The sequence below is a fragment of the Trichosurus vulpecula genome, chromosome 8, assembly GCF_011100635.1.
Source record: "Trichosurus vulpecula isolate mTriVul1 chromosome 8, mTriVul1.pri, whole genome shotgun sequence".
In the NCBI taxonomy this organism is placed as follows: domain Eukaryota; kingdom Metazoa; phylum Chordata; class Mammalia; order Diprotodontia; family Phalangeridae; genus Trichosurus; species Trichosurus vulpecula.
The window spans coordinates 26,243,365-26,261,281 of record NC_050580.1 but is presented as its reverse complement, the minus strand read 5'-3'; the positions used below and the strand labels follow the sequence as shown (position 1 = coordinate 26,261,281).

The 17,917-nt window shown below is 42.7% G+C and overlaps 1 protein-coding gene across 2 annotated transcripts in view; it reads right to left on the bottom strand.

The window, feature by feature from the left end:
* The window catches only part of REEP3 (receptor accessory protein 3), an 84,294-nt gene that overhangs the window by 65,238 nt on the left and 1,139 nt on the right, over positions 1–17,917 (bottom strand). The gene's annotated exons all lie outside the window — the stretch shown is intronic.

The window sequence follows — 17,917 nt, the reverse complement described above, 5'->3', positions numbered from 1 at the left end:
CATGCGGTCTTAAGACACAGACAACTAGATTTAGAAAAAGGGGAATGCTTCCCAACCATACACTTAAGCTCTCTCAGTTTTCCACTTAATATTTATGAATGATTCAATAATAGAAGCACATGCTCCATGTTAATATTTGCTTCTAATATAGATTAATGTTACATGAACTATTATTACTGGGATCAGTTAGTCCAGGGTCAGAAACATCTGTATTTGAAGCTTAAGCTATTAGTGAAATGACTTTATAGTTAGGTTATGGTGGATTTGGACTGTAATAGATTAATACTGCTCAGGGGCAGTGTTAAGAAGGGTATGGCTTCAGAACAAACCCTATTTACTAAGATTATCTGAACACAATTCAAATCCTGATCTCTCTCCTTGAAATACCTTGCCTTTTGGATACATTTTTCACTCAATTGCCAAAATTATCTAAATAAAGCACAGGTCTGACTATGTCTCTCCTCTGCTCAATGACCTTGATGGCTCCACTTTAACTCTAAGACCAGACACAAACTGCCCCCTCGGCATTTAAACCACTCTTAAGTCTGTTTCAGGCAAATAAAATGTTTCTTGCTGTTCTTCCCACGTGACATTCCATCAACCATCTTCGTACAGGTCACTGGTTTCCTATGTCTTGAGCACATGCTAAACCTTCCCCTCTACCTCTCAGAACCCCTATGTTCCTTAAAAACTCAGTTCAAATTCCATCTCCTATGAGGCTTGATTGATCCTTCCAGCTGCTGCCTTCTCTACCAAATTATATTACATTAATTTGGAGAAATGGCATGGCATAATGGATGGAGAGCCAGCCTTGAGGCCATGAAGATCTGGGTTCGAATTCTGTCTCTGACATATACTGACTATGTAACCTGAGGCAAGGCCACTTGGGATTCAGGGAACTCTTTCCAAGACTATCAATTTTAAAGAGGGTGTTAAATCAACCAACATGGGTAGAGGAAGTTTCCTCACCTGGGCATCCCCTATATCAATGATCACACCATCTGGTACCTATCTCTACTTAAACAGTGTGTGTTCACTTTCAGGCCACCCCTCCCCCTTGCTTTCCTTACTTAACCAGAACCCCTACACCCTCCCCGCCGGCAAACAGCACATCCCCCTCCTGCAGCTGGGATAGATAAACTCTAGAGGAGCTACTTTCTGCCCCACCTTCCCAGCTCTGCTTTGTCTTCCTTCATCGGAGCGTAAAGATCTGTCTTGCCTATCTGTATACCCCGTGTGATATACAGTCAGTACTTAATATATGCTTGCTCTATTACCCACTTACCCAGCCATCCACATTTATTCACCCATCCCTATTGATCCCAAAAGAAGGTAAGCTCCTTCATGGAAGGGCCTGTTTCATTTTTGTCTTTCTGTCTCTGGTGCTTAGCATGGAGTCTGGCCCAGAGTTAGGTCTTGGTTGAAAGAATTAAAATACTGCAAACAGAGAAGACTCAAAAAAGCCCTATCTCCTGTCATCAGACTTCCTATATGTCTGAACTATGTAACAGGCTCTAGGGTATAGAAATTTTTCCCCTGTATATTCATTCATCACCCTTAGAATTATCATATAGTAGCCTAAATCTTATGGAATATATAAGAAATACCAATGATGATTTGGTCATTGAGAATTCCTTCAGCTAGATGTGATTTCTTCTTTGCCAAACTCCTCATCTCTGTTTGAACTCTCACAAGTACTTAACATAGTCTGACTTTTATTAGAGGTATGTATGTCTTCTTCTGTTTACAGTATTATAAGCTCCTTGAGGGCAATGGCTATCTTTGCTTCCCTTGTACAGTGCCTTGCACATTGTAAATGATTAATATATTTCTGTTGAATTCGACCTTAGAACATAGGCTTTTCTACACTGTCTTCTCATTTCTTTGAGGTAAGAAGAAATTTAAATATATATGTATATATACATATATGTGCATATGCATGTAGGTCTCTCTGTGTGTATGTATGTATACATATGACTTAACAAGTACTTCCTCAGTACTATGTGCCAGGTGCTGGGGACTGTAGCCAGAGTGGCCTTTGTTTTCTTTGAGTGACTCAGTTTATCTCATTGAGCATTGCTGGCCATGCCTGGGAGCAGAGAACTTCCTGTGCGATGAGTCATGGGGCTGGCTGAGGGGAAGTGTTGACTCCAGAGCCACACCCTATTGGGTCTTAACCTAGTCTACGCTAGGGGGAGAGGCCAACTCAAGAACCAATCGGCCCTGGTCATTCAGGTGGCGCTTGATGTCAAAAACTCTGTAAGAGCGGAGAGGACAGCTTGAAGACCCCTCTCTTTCCTTTTCCAGTTGGTGCAGCAGCGGTGGGGAGCGTGACTCTGGGCCAGCCCTTGCTCTCGGGCCGAGCCCAGATGTTGGTAACTATGAATTGTATTGGGTCTGTCTGTTGATATTTGTAATTTGTTTGTATTTTGGTTTTGAGGTTCGGGGTGCTAGTTTTTTCCCCTGAAGTATGTCTCTTGATGCTTGTGTATATGCTCCCCTGAACTAAATGAATGTTGTCTGTCTGCTAACTGAATGCTGGATTAAAGTAAGCTGGTCAACCCCTTCACCTTGCTTTTCTTGTTTAAGCAGATAAAAAGAACCTGTGCTTTCCCGGTGTCCCGGCAGCCTCCTGGGTGCTGGCTGTGGGGGGAGAGGGGGGAATCTTACGCCCCTACAGGAGTTGCTAGCCGATTGTTAAAACATTTGGCGATGAGGATGGGATTCTGCCTTTAACAAGAGAGCATGGCGTTTTGGGGTGCTGGGTTAGTTGAATGTTTCCCTGTTTTTGGACTGCTCTTTGTACTTTGGAGCTTTAGGAGCAAGGAAGGCCTGAAGGAAAACAGGCGGGTGGAAGTGCTGGGTGAGGTTTCCCAGGGGCTCAGAGCAGGAGATAATCCCTTCCTCCCAGGGCTTAAGCTGATAAGCCTGGCCCCAGAGGACTGTGCTGAAAGGGCCAATTTCTTGAGATTATATTGTACATGGAGTTTTGAAACAGGAGCAAAAGGGTCTTGCTCCATTGATAGAATAAAGTTGGGAGCTAAGGTATGGGTAAAACAGAAGCCAGATGAAGTCATACCAGGAGGGAAGGTGACCTTGTGTGATTCACAGAGGAAAGCTTGTACATCTGGGGAAAGGCTGGGAGGACAATCCTAGTCTCGACCTAGGGTGGGATCCTCTTGGCTTCCTCATCGTGTTCCTTTTGAAAAGAAACATTTCCCACCTGAGTTTGGCTCTAATGTTGGATCTTTTCATAACTGAATTCTCAACCAAAATGAAGATGATTTTATTTGAAGGATAATAGCCCATACTTGCCTACTCTTTTTGTGCTTTGTTTTGGTTAACTTTGTTGCTAGTTCTGTCTCCTTTAGGCTTAAGTACCCTGCACTTTCTGGTGACTGCCTAAGCATGTAGTGTTCTTGGAATTCCTGCCAGCTCGCTAACAGAACTGACCTCTGGAATGGGACTCTTTGGGGCAGGCACAGCTCTACGTCCAATTTCAGCATGAAGAAGCTATGGAAAATGAGACCTTCACCCCTTACCCCAAGATTTTGAGCCCCAATCGTTCGGGGGGGGGGGGGAATGATAGTGTTCTGTGTACTCATTTTGTGCTATCCTTGCTATATTGTTTTATTGTTATGATATTACTGATCCTATGTAATGGATACAAAGATCTAGGGGCGGACGTTTGAATTATTAATAAGTATTTTGGGGATGATTGATTGAAGAGATTATCTTGCTGGGACCTAGGGGTGGATCACATTTGAATCGTAAACCAATATTTGGGAATGTCCCTGAATGATATTTTGCTTTATTGTGAACGATATGTTTTAGTTTCCTGCGTAATTAGATCACCATGTTCTAGGATATATAATTTAATTTAAATTATGATTGGATTGTGCATCCTAGAACATTGTGAGGGGTGGAGTGTAGCCAGAGTGGCCTTTGTTTTCTTTGAGTGACTCAGTTTATCTCGTTGAGCATTGCTGGGCCATGCCTGGGAGCAGAGAACTTCCTGTGTGACCTCTTCTGGGGCAGGAAGTCCAGAAACCCATGCCTGGAAGCAGAGAACTTCCTGTGTGATGAGTCATGGGGCTGGCTGAGGGGAGGTGTTGACTTCAGAGCCACGCCCTATTGGGTGTTAACTTAGTCTACGCTAGGGGGAGAGGCCAACTCAAAACCAATCGGCCCTGGTCATTCAGGTGGCGCTTGATGATGTCAAAAACTCTATAAGAGGGGAGAGGACAGCTTGAAGACCCCTTTTTTTCTTCTTCCGGTTGGAGCCAGAGACACCTACAGCCGAAGCTGAGCTGCCAGTAGCAGAGCTGACCCAGGTGGAGCGAGGAGTGCTGAGTAAGGACTGGAGGCCAGCGGGTAATCTTCTTACGGTACAGGGGAAGCATGTACACAATTTTGCCTTATACCATCTCGCTTCTCTGTGGCCTCCTGGTTACTCTTGTGAGGTAGACTTATTGGGCCTGGAAGCTTTTGATCAAAATATCAAAATGGGGACGCTGGTTTGTGGGCCTGTTACTGTGGAGTGTAAATACATGCTTTAGTTCTCCTGTCTTCTGCCTAGAGAATTCCTTATATCCTGCGGTTCCGAACCTTTCAGGCACATATGAGATTCTCTTTGAAATCATAAATTCTGCCTTCCTAATATAGGGACAGAAGCCCATGTGAAAATGCACCCAGCCCAAATACAATGTTAACATGTGTATATGCTTATACATCCACTTCCACCCTCCCATGGTTAAATACAAGGCACTAGGAATTGGAGGGTTCAGATAGGAAAGGCTTCTTCCTCTACAAGACTGGGCCTGAGTCTCAAAAGGAGAGAGGCTTTAAGACAGAGGTGAGGAAGGAGTGAATTCCAGGCTTGGGGGATGAATGTGGAGACAGAGAAACTGAAGAGGGAGGATCATGTGTGAGGAACATGTCCCGTGTGAGAAAAGGTCAGTTGGCTGGATTAAGGAACACAGTAGAAGTAATGTCTGTAACAGCAGGTTGGGCTCAGGTTCTGTAGGGCTTTAACAGCTTAAACGGAGAAGTTTAGGCAACTGGAAGTCTCTGGAGGTGACCGAGCGGGTCCCAAGTTCAGAGCAGCGAGCAAGCAAAATGACTTTGGCAACTGATCTGGTGCAAGGGAATGAGAAGTGCCCCTCTTATGCATGTAGCAAGGACTTTAAGTTACATTAATGTTTCAAAGGAAAGTTCCAGAACTGTTATATGGTATACACTTGACAATCCAGTATTCAAAAAGTTTAAAAACTGCATGTCAACGGCTGGAATGATCCCTTACCTTTGGCAGCAGGCACTAAGCCTTTTTCTCTACAAAATGAAAAAACCAGGTACCTTTTCTTCCACCATTATAAAGCATCATCTGCATCAATTATGAATGAATGAAATCAACACAATATATTTTTAGTTTAATTCTCTCTTCAAGGTACACCACAAGCTTTCAAGACAGGACAGCAGTTAGGAAAGCCGAAAGTTTATCCAAGTGACTAAATAAAAATAAATTCACAGTTCTACTATTGGAAGAAACTTAAAAACAGACTCTTTAAGTGAAAAACCTTTTCAAAACAAAATGCTTAGTTCTTAACAAAAGTTTAGCAAAGGAAAGAGTGATCTTTAATAATGTCAGGGCAAGGAAAACCCAGACACGACTAAGCTCAGCGGGCTAGCTGGAGAACTTCCCTGGCTGCCAGATGAGAGAACCCAAGGAAGCCAGAAGGGAAAAGACAGCCCTCAGATAAGGTTTACTCGTGGGAGGGCAACTGAGACCCTTCCTATCAGGCCCTGAACCTAAAGAACTCTAACTAGCTTCCATACTTTGCATAGACACTGCATGTAGTTAAATTTCCCTTAATGTGCAAAAGAATCTCTATAGTCAATGATGAAATCAGGGAATGGTTTGAGTTGGAGAACTAATGGTAAAGGCTCAGATTTTAAGAGCGCTTCTGTGATAAATCTCCAATGGGCCCCAAGGCTTGCAGTCTCTTTCCCTAGACTGGCCAGTCTGTGATTTGGCTTTTTCTGTTCCTGCTGACAATATCACTATTACTCCAAACAATCAGAAGAAAGACATAGTACTCCTCCACTAGGTCACTCTGCAAAGATGGGGGCTGGCAAATGCATAAACGTGCCCACTGTCAAACACACGCTTCTGTCCCTTCTTGGCCTCTTACCTTCATGAGTAATCAGCAGGTGGGCTCTGACATCCTCATTCCACATAGGTTAAGGGCTTCTGGCCTCTTCAAAGCAAAAAGGGGCTCACGTTAACATCTTAGCTCCAAGCACTTCATGGTACTTCTTTTTCCTCTGAGCAACTGACATTCCCTCTGACACATATCAGTCCTTCCCTTAACCCACAGGTGGGGAACCTGTGGCCTCAAGGCCACATGTGGCTCTCTACATGCTCAAGTACTGACCCAGCCCTGCTAACCTCTTCCACTCCTTTTCTTCTCTTTTTAAAAAAAGGTGACTCCTTTCCTCCATTTCACTGTCCCAGTGAACGGGAAGGAAGAGATGTCTTCTGTGAGGTCCTTTAGCTTCTTTCGAGGATGGAGGCCAGTCTGCCCTTTGGTTATGAATAGCAGTCACCTGGTCATGCCTGAACTACAAAAATGACACGATGCCCTCCATGACAAATGTCTCCCTGCCCTACTGACTTCCTGCGAGTGAGAGGATGAGGCTTGGCTTTTTTTTTGTTACGCCATTTCAGCTCAGCGCTCTCGCTACTGTACGGACCAGTCCAGGGAGGATTTGAATGCCGAAGTTTTCATTCTCTTCACCTTTTTATTAGTTTAATCCCATAAGAGCCATAACCAAGTGCTCCTCCCTTCTCTTACTCTTTCCCCTTCTATATCCTTCACATGGTCCTGTTCTTCCATCTTGTCCTCAGATCCTTCAGCTTCTCTTCAGATTTTCCACAAATACCTTTTCACTGAAAAATCTAAAGTTATTCATAATTCCAAAGCCTTCCAAATTACCTTCACAATTCCTCCTCTTTCAGAATCAGAAAACAAAATGTATAACTGCAGTCTTCTAATTTTCAAAAACATTACAAAAGGTTCAATGTGAAATTCTCTGTAATAGAACTGAGATCAGTGTAAGTACTCATTCACATGGCAAAAACAAAGTGGCTTAAGTCTAATGCTGAGGTGGTGACACAGGGCCAGACAGGCCTGATTACTGGGCTCCTTAAACTGTAGAGCCTGAAAGATGCTGCATATGGGACAGCGGGCTGGGCCCAGAACTGAGTGTGCAGAGGAGAGCAAGCTGGATCACATCTGACCCACGGACCACATCTACCAGTGATACTTTCTGGTTGCAAAGCGTGAGCCACCACAATCTCAGGAAAATCAAAACTGTCCCAAACTCAAAAGAAACATGGAAGGTAGCATGGCAGGTGTAAGCAGGCTGCAAAGGAAAACAAGGATGACTTATCAGGGAAGAGCAAGAACATGTAGTACTGGGGGACAAAAAAGGGAGTAGAATGCTGGCCGTGGGAGTCAGGAAGACCAGAGTTTAAATCCTGCCCCAGGCAGATAACAGGGAAAACATGAATCTGCAATGTACCCAGGCAGCACATTTGTGAAACTTTGTCCAGGTGCATTCAGCTGCTTGTGAGTAGGCATGGAGGAAGCGGATGGTGGGAGCAATCCAGGGCTAAGGCTTGTCAAAAGAAGAGCAGTGATATGGAAGGAAGGGAAAGGATTCAAGAGGAGGGGGCAGGCGCAGAAATGAAAGGGCTAATTATTGGGCTGGGGTTGGAGAGTGAACTCAGAGCAGGATTAATGGCCTCAGAAAATAGAGGGGTGGAGGGGAGGAAGAGGAAGAAAAGCAGGTTTGGGGGGCGGGGCGGGGAAGCATAATGGAGGTGAAATTTTAGATGATGGTCAGATAGGAAAATGGCAGGGTTTCTAATTAGGGAAGTGAAATGCTTGTGGGTGCTGGCATGTTCTGCTGTGTGATCATCCCTACAAGTGGCTGAGAAGCAGAGGAAACGGAGGGGGGGAGGGTGGTATTTGAAGGGAGGAGAAGAACAGGAGTGGGAGAGAAAAGGGAGCTGGTGAACCAGGTGGTAAACTCATGGAGAATGACTTGAGAGTCAGTGTATTATCACTGCCAGAATTTTGATGGGATGGAAACTTAATTTAACGGCTTTCTAAAAAGGAAAGGTGACTTAAAGAGGCAATTACTGAATGGCATTGTGGAACAAGGAGTGTCCAGACTCCTCTTGCAGGCCCAGGTGACAGGAGTGTGAGGGAAAGTCCAGCCAGTGCTAGCGAGGTCAACTAGTGATGCAGAATCTTCAGAAGGGCACCAGACCTCAGCAAGGGCAAAGGGATGGGCATCACTGAGGGAACGTCCAAACCTCCGGTGATACCACAGATCCACATGAGTACTGACATTTATGGTTAAGGAGACAAGTGTCAGCTCCTCCAAGAAGTTAACCCAGGAAGCCAGAAAGGAATCTTAGTTCCAAGGTAGCTCTCGTGAGTAACTATGCCAGATGCTTTAATGAGGTCCAGGCATTACATCTACAGTATTACTTTATTCCATGATTTTTGTAATTCATACCAGATGACCAATCAAGTTTACATGGGAAGTTTTGTCCTTTTCAGACGAACAACAGGGCTGATAACTTCCAGGCATTTACAAATTTTTAAACATATTCAGTCTATTAAGTTTCTATGGCAGATCAGAATTGTTATTTATATGTTTACAACAGGGCTATCATTATCTATAACAGCTATCATTTATATAGTGCTTTGAAGTTTGTTAAAGTCCTTTGGATCACTTGATCCAAAAAACTGAAAATTTTAACACTTTATTAAAAATTAAATTACTATAAAAGTCTCTCATTTGCAAGAATAAAACAGTCTATCCAAATGTGAGCCCCTAAATTCACAATGTTCCCTGAGTCCAAAGCCAGTTCATTACAATGGGGTGTTATAAATGATTAAACCAAAGCACCATTATGAAAACTGTGGCTTCTGAGTAAAACAGTGAAACAAGAATTTTAAATTTAATATTTCATTGCAGTTGCAATTAATTACTATCAGTAAGGTTCCTCAATGACAATGAAGATACTAATACTCTACTTTTGTCAAGTTACAGAATTCTGTTTCCCTAGCTCAAAAATCTAATAGGAAACATCCCTTCCTTCTAGAAGGCACAAAAACAAAACCCAAAAGGTAGGGAAGGGAATTTAATTAGAACCACTGGTTAGACTTTTGGGAATTTTTAGGGATACCCCAAGGTTCAGGTCAACAAAACATTAGATTCTAAAATCTGACACCCTGTGGTGGCAACAGCAGAGTGACCCCCAGACCATACTGTGCCCACTGCCCTTTTTAGGCCAGCACTCTTCATGATTTTAACTTTAAAAAAAAAAAAAAGGGAAGGAAAAAAACGTCAGATGAAAACTCTTAGAAAATTTTTGGTCAACTTCCAGCTGGAAACACCGTTTGAGTTTGTAACTGAGTGTCGTGGTTTTGTAAGAACCTGTGTTACAAACTTTTAAATCCAAATTTCAGTAGTCGCCTCATCTCGATTAAGGTTTTTGCCAAGTTCTTGCCACTATAGGAACTGGTTTTCAAAGTGACATGAACACAGTAATTATGAAGTGGAATACTTCAACTCTGAATAATTCTTGCTCAGCCTGGCTCGGGTACAGCCCTACTACCCACCCCACTCCCCAATGCTGCCTCTCCAAATTCGCTCATCTCAGTTCTTGTCCAAGGTTTCCAACAGATCTTCCACAGAGGATCTGCCTGTGTTCTGGTGGCCTTATCCTTTCAGTGTTTGGGGCATACATCAATTGTGGGAGGCTAAGCAGGCACTACAACACACGTAGAATAGATGTGAATTAGTGAGACGAATTCAAATCTGGCCTCAGAAGCTGACTTGCAGTGTGATCCTGGGCAAGGCTCTTCATCTCAGTCTCCCTCAGTTACCTTGAGGTTCAAGTGAGATAGTACTTACAAAGAACCTGACCAATGCCAGGCACCTAGCAGGTGCTACAGAAATGTGAGTCGTTGCTGTCTTCCCTTCTTCCCCCCTTCTCATCTTTCACTCCTATCTACCCACTTCCTTTTCTGGTCGGATGCATCTCTCCTCCTTAGGAGGTATGTTATTTTTTGTGTACAAGTCAGGAAATGAGGGGTAAAAAGATTGGAAAGAGGGGAGGAAATTATGAAAAGTTTCTGGAACTTTATGCATTACCATGGGCCTGCAGGCTCTTGCCCAGACCTGCTATTCTATTTGCTGGGAGCCTGCCTCGGCACAAGCTGCCTGTCCCCAGGTCTGGAATGCACGAAACACTTATCTTCCCATCAGGAACCTGGGCTTTCTAGCTCTGCTCAGGCCCCAAAGGAGGGTGCCTTATGTGCCTCTTGCCCCAGATGCAAAACTTCATAGTTCTGGCTTTCCTTCTGACTTACAAACCAACTCTCTTTTATCATGTCATGTCATATCACACTTCTGAGGCCCCCAAAATCTTACAGTATGAAGGTTTGATATCTACTTTAGCCAATTTTCTTGATTATTTAAAATATTAATTCTCATTTACTGTTCAAATGGCGGCTTTCCTTTTCTTCCTAAGTATGGCCTTTTATAGTGTCTAGCAATTGGAGTTACTATTTTCAGCTATATATTATTTTTCAGATAAGGCATTTGCACTGTATTAAACAAAGTATCAAGTACCTGAAAAAAACTGTTTACAGATGGACCAGAAAACACTATCACCTCTGTGAAATTTGAACTTATCACTAAGTAAGACCAAAAGAGCAAGATATTATATATTCTCACGCAAAATAAAATGCTTGGGATTTAGATACTGAGTATACAAAGTAAAAGTTTTGGTAACTACAGTAGGTAAGATGCACCCCACATCAATAAAATAAAGAAAAACATCTTTATTTTCTTTATGTATTTCTGGAGTTTCAAATATTCGAAAATAAAATATACTGAGAAGTTTCTTCTATACCATGCTTCTAATTAAAAAGGAGTGGTAACCACTACAAAATGAAAGTCACTATTAGTGCTTCACTGAATTTCTACCAGGGTCACAGAAACCAAGGATAGTGCCAGATAATCATAAAAGAGATAAAGATGACACGGGAGAAGGAGAAGGTGCCCATCGACCCTGTTGCTCCCCATCTGCCATAAGAAGCACCGACGACGTTTTCGGGGAGCCTACATTGTCCTGACATAAGAACGCTTTTATTCAAACAAAAAAAGAGCTTTTTTATCTGCCTGTTGAATGGTCCAGAGAATCCTAAATGTAACTGAGACAGACATGACTTGGCTGTTTTAGCCCCATCCTGCAGCGACTGCCCTGAGTCACGAGCTGCCAAGAGTTTGAGGAGATATTTGAGGTCAGGACTTCCTGACTCCAAGCTGGGTATTCCAACTCCAAAAGGCTATTGGCTATCGCCATGATCTTTAGGGCAAACATCTCCAGTGACACCATTACCATCTTTTTCTCCGCTGTTCTACCAAATTTTTCCTTTTATCAACAGTAAAGAAAGCTAACCAATGGTGTCTTCCTATTAGTTCTTCTCCAAAGCTAGTTAAAAAGAGATGTTCACATAAACACTCTATTTCTGGCTCATGTGTAGACATCAGACATCCAGTTAATCAGTGAGCATTTATTAAGTGTCTGTGAGGAGCCAGGCACTGGTTCAAAGCATTGGGGATACAAGTGCAAAGAACAGAACAATAACTATTCATGATGAACCTACATTCTGAAGGGGAAAATGACAAGTATATAAAAAATACTCAACAAAACTATGAAGGGAATAAATACAAATAAGTCTTTAAGTCCAACGTAGTTTGAGAGGGAGGCCCCTCGTAATTGGTGGGACCAGGAAAGGCTACATGCAGAAGACGGAGCCTAACATCTTAAAGGATGAGAAGTGCTCTACAAGGCAGAGATAAGGAAAGAACACCTCTAGGTGTTCAAGGTTTGAGATCAACTATATAATCCTATCTAGCTCAGACTTACACAATTCTGCTATGGTTAACATACACTTTCAAAAACACCAAGTGGCCCTATAAATGAGTAAAACTTAATTTACAAGTTCAATGCAAATTTTTATCATCTAAGGTCCTCTCACCATGCCATCCACCCTGCCAAAGTTTCTGACCTCCTAAGGAAGCAGATAAGCCATGTGGCAGGTATAAGGAATCACAGAATGTTAAACGGGATCACAGGAGTCCCCTCAGTGCACCCACTGGTCCTGCTTCCAGTCCAGCCCAGCCATCAACCAGAGAAGCAAGTCTTGTGGAGAAGGGGACAGCCACCCCCACCAAATGTCACCACTGGGCTCCCAGGGCAGGCAGGCCAGCCAACCTGAGGCAGAAAGGAGAGACAGGAGGCAGCTCAAACCACCACCACCACCACCACCACCACCACAACCACCACCACCTCCCCACAGACACTGATGGGGACAGCCCAGGCCCCCGAACCCAATAGCCTTGGGAATAGCTAGACTTCCAGTCCAGTGCCCTCAGCCACCTTCCCAGTCCTGTCCAATGGTTCAATTGGTTCTGCATCGGAAACGGATACAATTTTATTGGTGGACTTGACGTTAAAGAAGAAGCATTTCCATCTGCTTTGCTGTAGCACCCAAAGGACCCTGGGACCTTTCTACACGACTTTTAGCTGAAACCTTCCCTAGGAAGGGTCTCCTTCCCCTAGAATAAGAGCTCTTGGAGAACAGGAACAGTCTTCCTCTTCTTTTTCTATCTCTCTGCAGAGCTTAGCACAGTGCTTTGTACAGAGTAAGCATATAACAAATGTTTTCTTCATTTATAGACTCATTTATTCATTTGTACCCTAAAGAATGCAGTCCTGGCATCCCTGACATTATCACCAGCCTCAGCTTGAATTCTTCCAGTGACAGGGGGCTCACTGCTTTCTAAGAGAAGTACTGTTCATGGTTAGAGAGCTGTAACTATTAGAAAAGTATTCCTTATACTCGGTCAAAATATATCAGCTGGCCCTAGTTCTGCCCTTTGGGATCACAAGGAGCCAATCTATTTCCCCTTCTGCATGGAAGTCATTAAAATGCTGGAAAGCAGTCATCACATATACTAACCATTAATCTCTTCCCTTATCCAAATATCTGCAATCTCTTCAAAAGCATAAATCATCTCTTCTGGCATAACACACACTCTAATGTAAAGGTCTCAATTAATGATTATGTTAATGGAAATTATGAGATGTGGAGAATAAATTAAATGTCCCACAGACATTTAATGTGAGTCCCACAGACCCACCAAACTCTACCTCTGCAAGTGATTTATATTTGGTGGGGGTTGGGGGAGGGATCATGTACACTTCTATTTGTGTGTGCTCTCTCTTCCAATAAGATATAAGCATCTAGAGAGAAGTGATCTTTCCCATTCACTCTATTTGTGTCTCTGTGCCAAGCACCATGCCCGCCTTGTAAGAAGTGCATGAAAAATGCTTGTCCGTTGATGACTTTCATGGCCCCAGAGAAGGACCTCCTCTATTTCCCTGACAATCTCCAACCTCTGAAGAGATGGGTGGGGGCCTGAGGTCTCCTTTATGTGCTCTCCAGGGCCTCTTAGGAGGCCTGCTGGGAGCCTGTCCATATCAGGCCTGCAACAGGGAGACAGCAGGGCTGGGCATTGGCGGGGCCAATTCCTTCCCCTTCTTTACCAAGGTAACTTCATATCACTGCCAACAGGTGATACTTTTGAAAAAGGAACAACGCAGTAATAAAATTCTCTAGGTTCCTTCCCCTTGCCAGAACTAACTGCTATCCTGCTGGGACTGGAGAGACTAAGTCAGTCTGTCTGTAGGCTTGAGAATGGAAAATCCTCTCGTGTGTGTGTGTGTGTGTGTGTGTGTGTGTGTGTGTGTGTGTGTCCCCATCCACACGCAAGTGTATAAAAATTCAGCTGAGTAAGACAACCTCAGAATTACACATTCTATCCATACTTCAAGGCCTGGCTCAAGGCCTGCTTCATGCATCTGATAAGCATTCATTGAGCTCCTATCATATGCTAGGAATCTGGGTACAAAAGGCAGAAGACAGTCACTATTCTCAAGGAACTTGCATTCTTTTCAATTACTTTTTTCATGTCCACGGGGACTTACAGGACCTGTCTATGGCTCCAATGTCCTTCTGAATGGATCTTAAATCCATCTGATCATGGATCAAACATACTGCTCTGAAAGACATGGAAACTCATTAGAATTAGCACATTAGATTATTCTTATAGCACCAGATACCTACATGTTCCTTTTTAAATTTAGAGGACAAAGGCTTTTATGCAATCGCTGCCACTGCACACCTTGGCCTTGGTTTTGGAATGAAGAAAAAATCCTAGGTCCTATATTAACTTAGGTAGCTAAAAAAAATCCAGCATACTAAACTTTCTTTTTTATTCTACCTGCCATCAAAGTACAACTAGAGCCAAAAGAGGTCAGTGAGTTGAGACGTTTTCTGGATGCAGTTGGGCTTAAATATTTTCAAGAAAGAGAAATATTAACCTATTACGTCAAACTGTCTACAAGGTGACAGAGAAGTCCCCTGAACACCTTCATTTATCTCTAGGGATTATGGAGTCCTGGACAGGAAACTGGTGTCTGAGAAGGGGATTTGGCTTTTAGGATTCCAGCTTAAGATACAGGAATGAAGAGTTTTTGCAAAGGGGGACTATTAAGTCTAATGAGGTCTGGAAAAATGTATTTTGTCTAGAGACGTTGATCTTAGGGGATGGTTGGTTTTTGTTTTTTACAGAAACTTCAGTGATGCACTCTGTTGTTGTACCATGTTTATGACCCTACCCCCTATCCCCCTATTTCGTAACAAGGAAGAATTGTTAGGTTGTGATGTTAAACTAATATCTGACTGTGCATGAGAAGGAGGCCACAGCTTTAATAATTTGGTGTCTGTGGTCAGGGTTGGTCATTCCAACCACTTAGACTTAATTTGCATCTTTTTACTAGTGTGAATATGTCTGTCTGCTTAATTTGTGCGCGCGCGCGTGTGTGTGTGTGTAATAGGGCTACTGAGAACCTGGATTTCTTTCTTAGAAAACTGCCTGTTTATATCCTTGGCCTACCTATCGACTAAGAAATGGCTTTGAAATGTATTCTGAAATGTATTCAGATCCTCGTACAACTTGGAAATCAGATGTTCAGCAAAGAAACTAGTTGCAAAGATTTCTCGTCTAGCTATTTCTCCTCTAACGTTGAGTGATTTTCTAAAAAGCAAAATGCTTTAGAAAATTCGACATAAATACAATAGTTCATTTTATCTTCTGTAATTGACTGTATTCCTTGTGTTACGTAGGAACAGGCCTGATGTCAACACCCCATTGATTCAGGTTCAATTTTGAGATAAAAGAAGGTACTTGTAAGTCATAGAGCAGTTAACAAAAGGAGTTTTGCTTTGCCCTAACAGAGCAAAGATATGCAACAAGGATGCAGCACTTGCCTTCCATAGATCCAGACTAGTTGTTTCCATATGGAAACATATCTGGTAGGCCAGGGAGGGTGTGATGACTCCACAGTCTTTGGACATTGCCCAAGTTAAAAATTCCACTATGATTCCACTTGGGACTTTTTAGGCTCTAAGGTGACCAGGAAGCTGTGTCAAAAGAAGCAAGAGCCAATTAGGTCCCAAAGATCGTTTTGTCACCTTTTAGAGAAAAGTAAATTCCCTCTTTTTTTGGGGGGGGGGGGGTCCAAAAGAGAGATGAGCAGAAAATATTGGTCCTGTCACACCTTGTTTGATTGTGAACTGTTCCATTATCCATAGTTTTGAAAATTAATTAATTCCTTAGTCCTCTAATTTGTTTATGTGACCTTTTATATCTAAGTTAAGCATCTGTTTCCATGCTTAATTTACACAGAAAAAAGGGAAGAAGATAGCTCCTTCAATACTAGGGATGGGTGAGTTTAATGGTGATTCCTGTCAGAATTCTAGAATCGATTAGCAAAGAACAGTCTGTGAATACTTGGAAAGCCGAGAATACTGTGAGACTGCATGGCTTCACTGAGCACACAACATGCCAGACTAATCTTATTTCCTTTACTGACAAAGTTCTTAGAAAAGCAGATCAGGGAAATGTCATCTGTATTTTTTACCTGGCTTTCTCCAAGGTATCTGACATATGTTTTTGTTTTTTCCCTTCTGTCTCTTTTTCCTTCCTGGTGTCAGAGCTCCCCCCCTTCCCCCATCCTCTTGGTACTGTCTCCAGATTCAATTTAAAACCTAGCCAGAGAACAAAGATACAGGAAAAAAGGTCAAGAGGACCCAAACTGCTTCTCCAGTGGACTCACATGCTTCTTGATCTTGGGGCTTTGAGGCAAAGTTTTCAACTGTCACTTCAGAAATGCAGATCTGATAACTAAAAGATTTTAGGTCCAAGAAAATAAGCCTGTGGACTATTTTTTTACATGATGCAGACGGACTATATAATACTGTAGCTGGTCGGATGCAGAATGGCTGAATTCTCAGATACAGACTATGGTCATGGGATCTACGTCTACTTGAAGAGATGCCACTACCGAAGGAACGCAGGCTGGTGGTGGTTGTCCACCTTCCGGTCAACAACTAAATCACGGGCAATAAAGTCCCCAGTGGAACACTTATCAAATTGTGGATGACACAAAAGTGCAAAAGACAGAGAACTTACCGGATAATATCTCAAGTCTCTGAAATTCTGGCCTATAATGATCATATAGGAAGAAACTTAATAGGACACATTTTAAGCCCTAGACTTGGGTTCCAAGGCAAGTTAAGGATAGGGGAGACATAACCAAAGAACACTTCATCAGAGTACACCCAAGGCTATTCCCCTCCCTCATCACCTCTTGCCAGACTTGTTTGATGGATCTTCTAACTGGTTCCTCTGCTTAAAGTCTTTCCTTGGTCCATCTCTTAGACAGTTGCCAAAATGATTTTCCTAATGTGCAAGTTTGATCATGGCTAAAGTCCTGCCTTCTTTAGAAGCCTTTCCTAGCCCCCCTTATTTCTAGGACTTCCCTCTCTTATTTCCAGTTTGTCCAGCTTGTAGCTTGTTCCTGTCTCTTTCCCCTAAACTGTCAGATCCTCAAAAGCAGGGCCTGTATTTTGCCTTTTGTTTTTAATCCCCAGTGCTTAGCACGATGCCTGGCACATAGTAGGTGCTAATAAATATTTGTTAATTAAGTGCTTCAGTTTTCTATGTTTTCTCTAAAAAATATATTCAAAAGGGGTCAGAGTTAAAACAAAGACTATCTCAAACATGACACTTGCCAGATGTACACAAGACTTGCAGAAATAATCTACCTTATAAAGGGGGTACCTCTCATAGAATCAGCACAGACATATACAAGAGTCCGTAGAAACAACTGGAAGAAGTGGTGTCCACTATGGTGATCAGAGCGCCCGGCTTCCAGCCCACAAGCCCTCCGGCCAGTCCTAGCTCCCTGAGCCCACCTACCTTTCTGCATCTATAAAATGAAAGGTTTGGCCTGCAAAGTCCCTTCCAGATCTACGAGAAGGATCTTTTGATGACTTACTACCATTTTAAGAGTAAGTCTTAGTCTGTGACCCCGATTTCTGCAGGTGTCGATAGGGACTGAATCCACGACTGAAAAAGGCAGAACTTCATTTACTGCTGGCAAACTTTATCTAGGTCATCTAGTTTTTACAAAATATAATTATACCTATCATGCTCTGCTTCCAAGTTGATAAAAAAAAAACAAACCCAAATACAAAATGCTCTCTTTAAGAAAAAAGCATGAATTAAATCAGGCCTAAGATAGTTCTTTCCCAAATCTCTGGACAAGTGCAGTCATTAAAAATGCCACCTCGTTAAAATCGATCGTTTCTGATCTTTGCAGACTCGCTGGGCATTACAAGCTTTTCTGAATTCT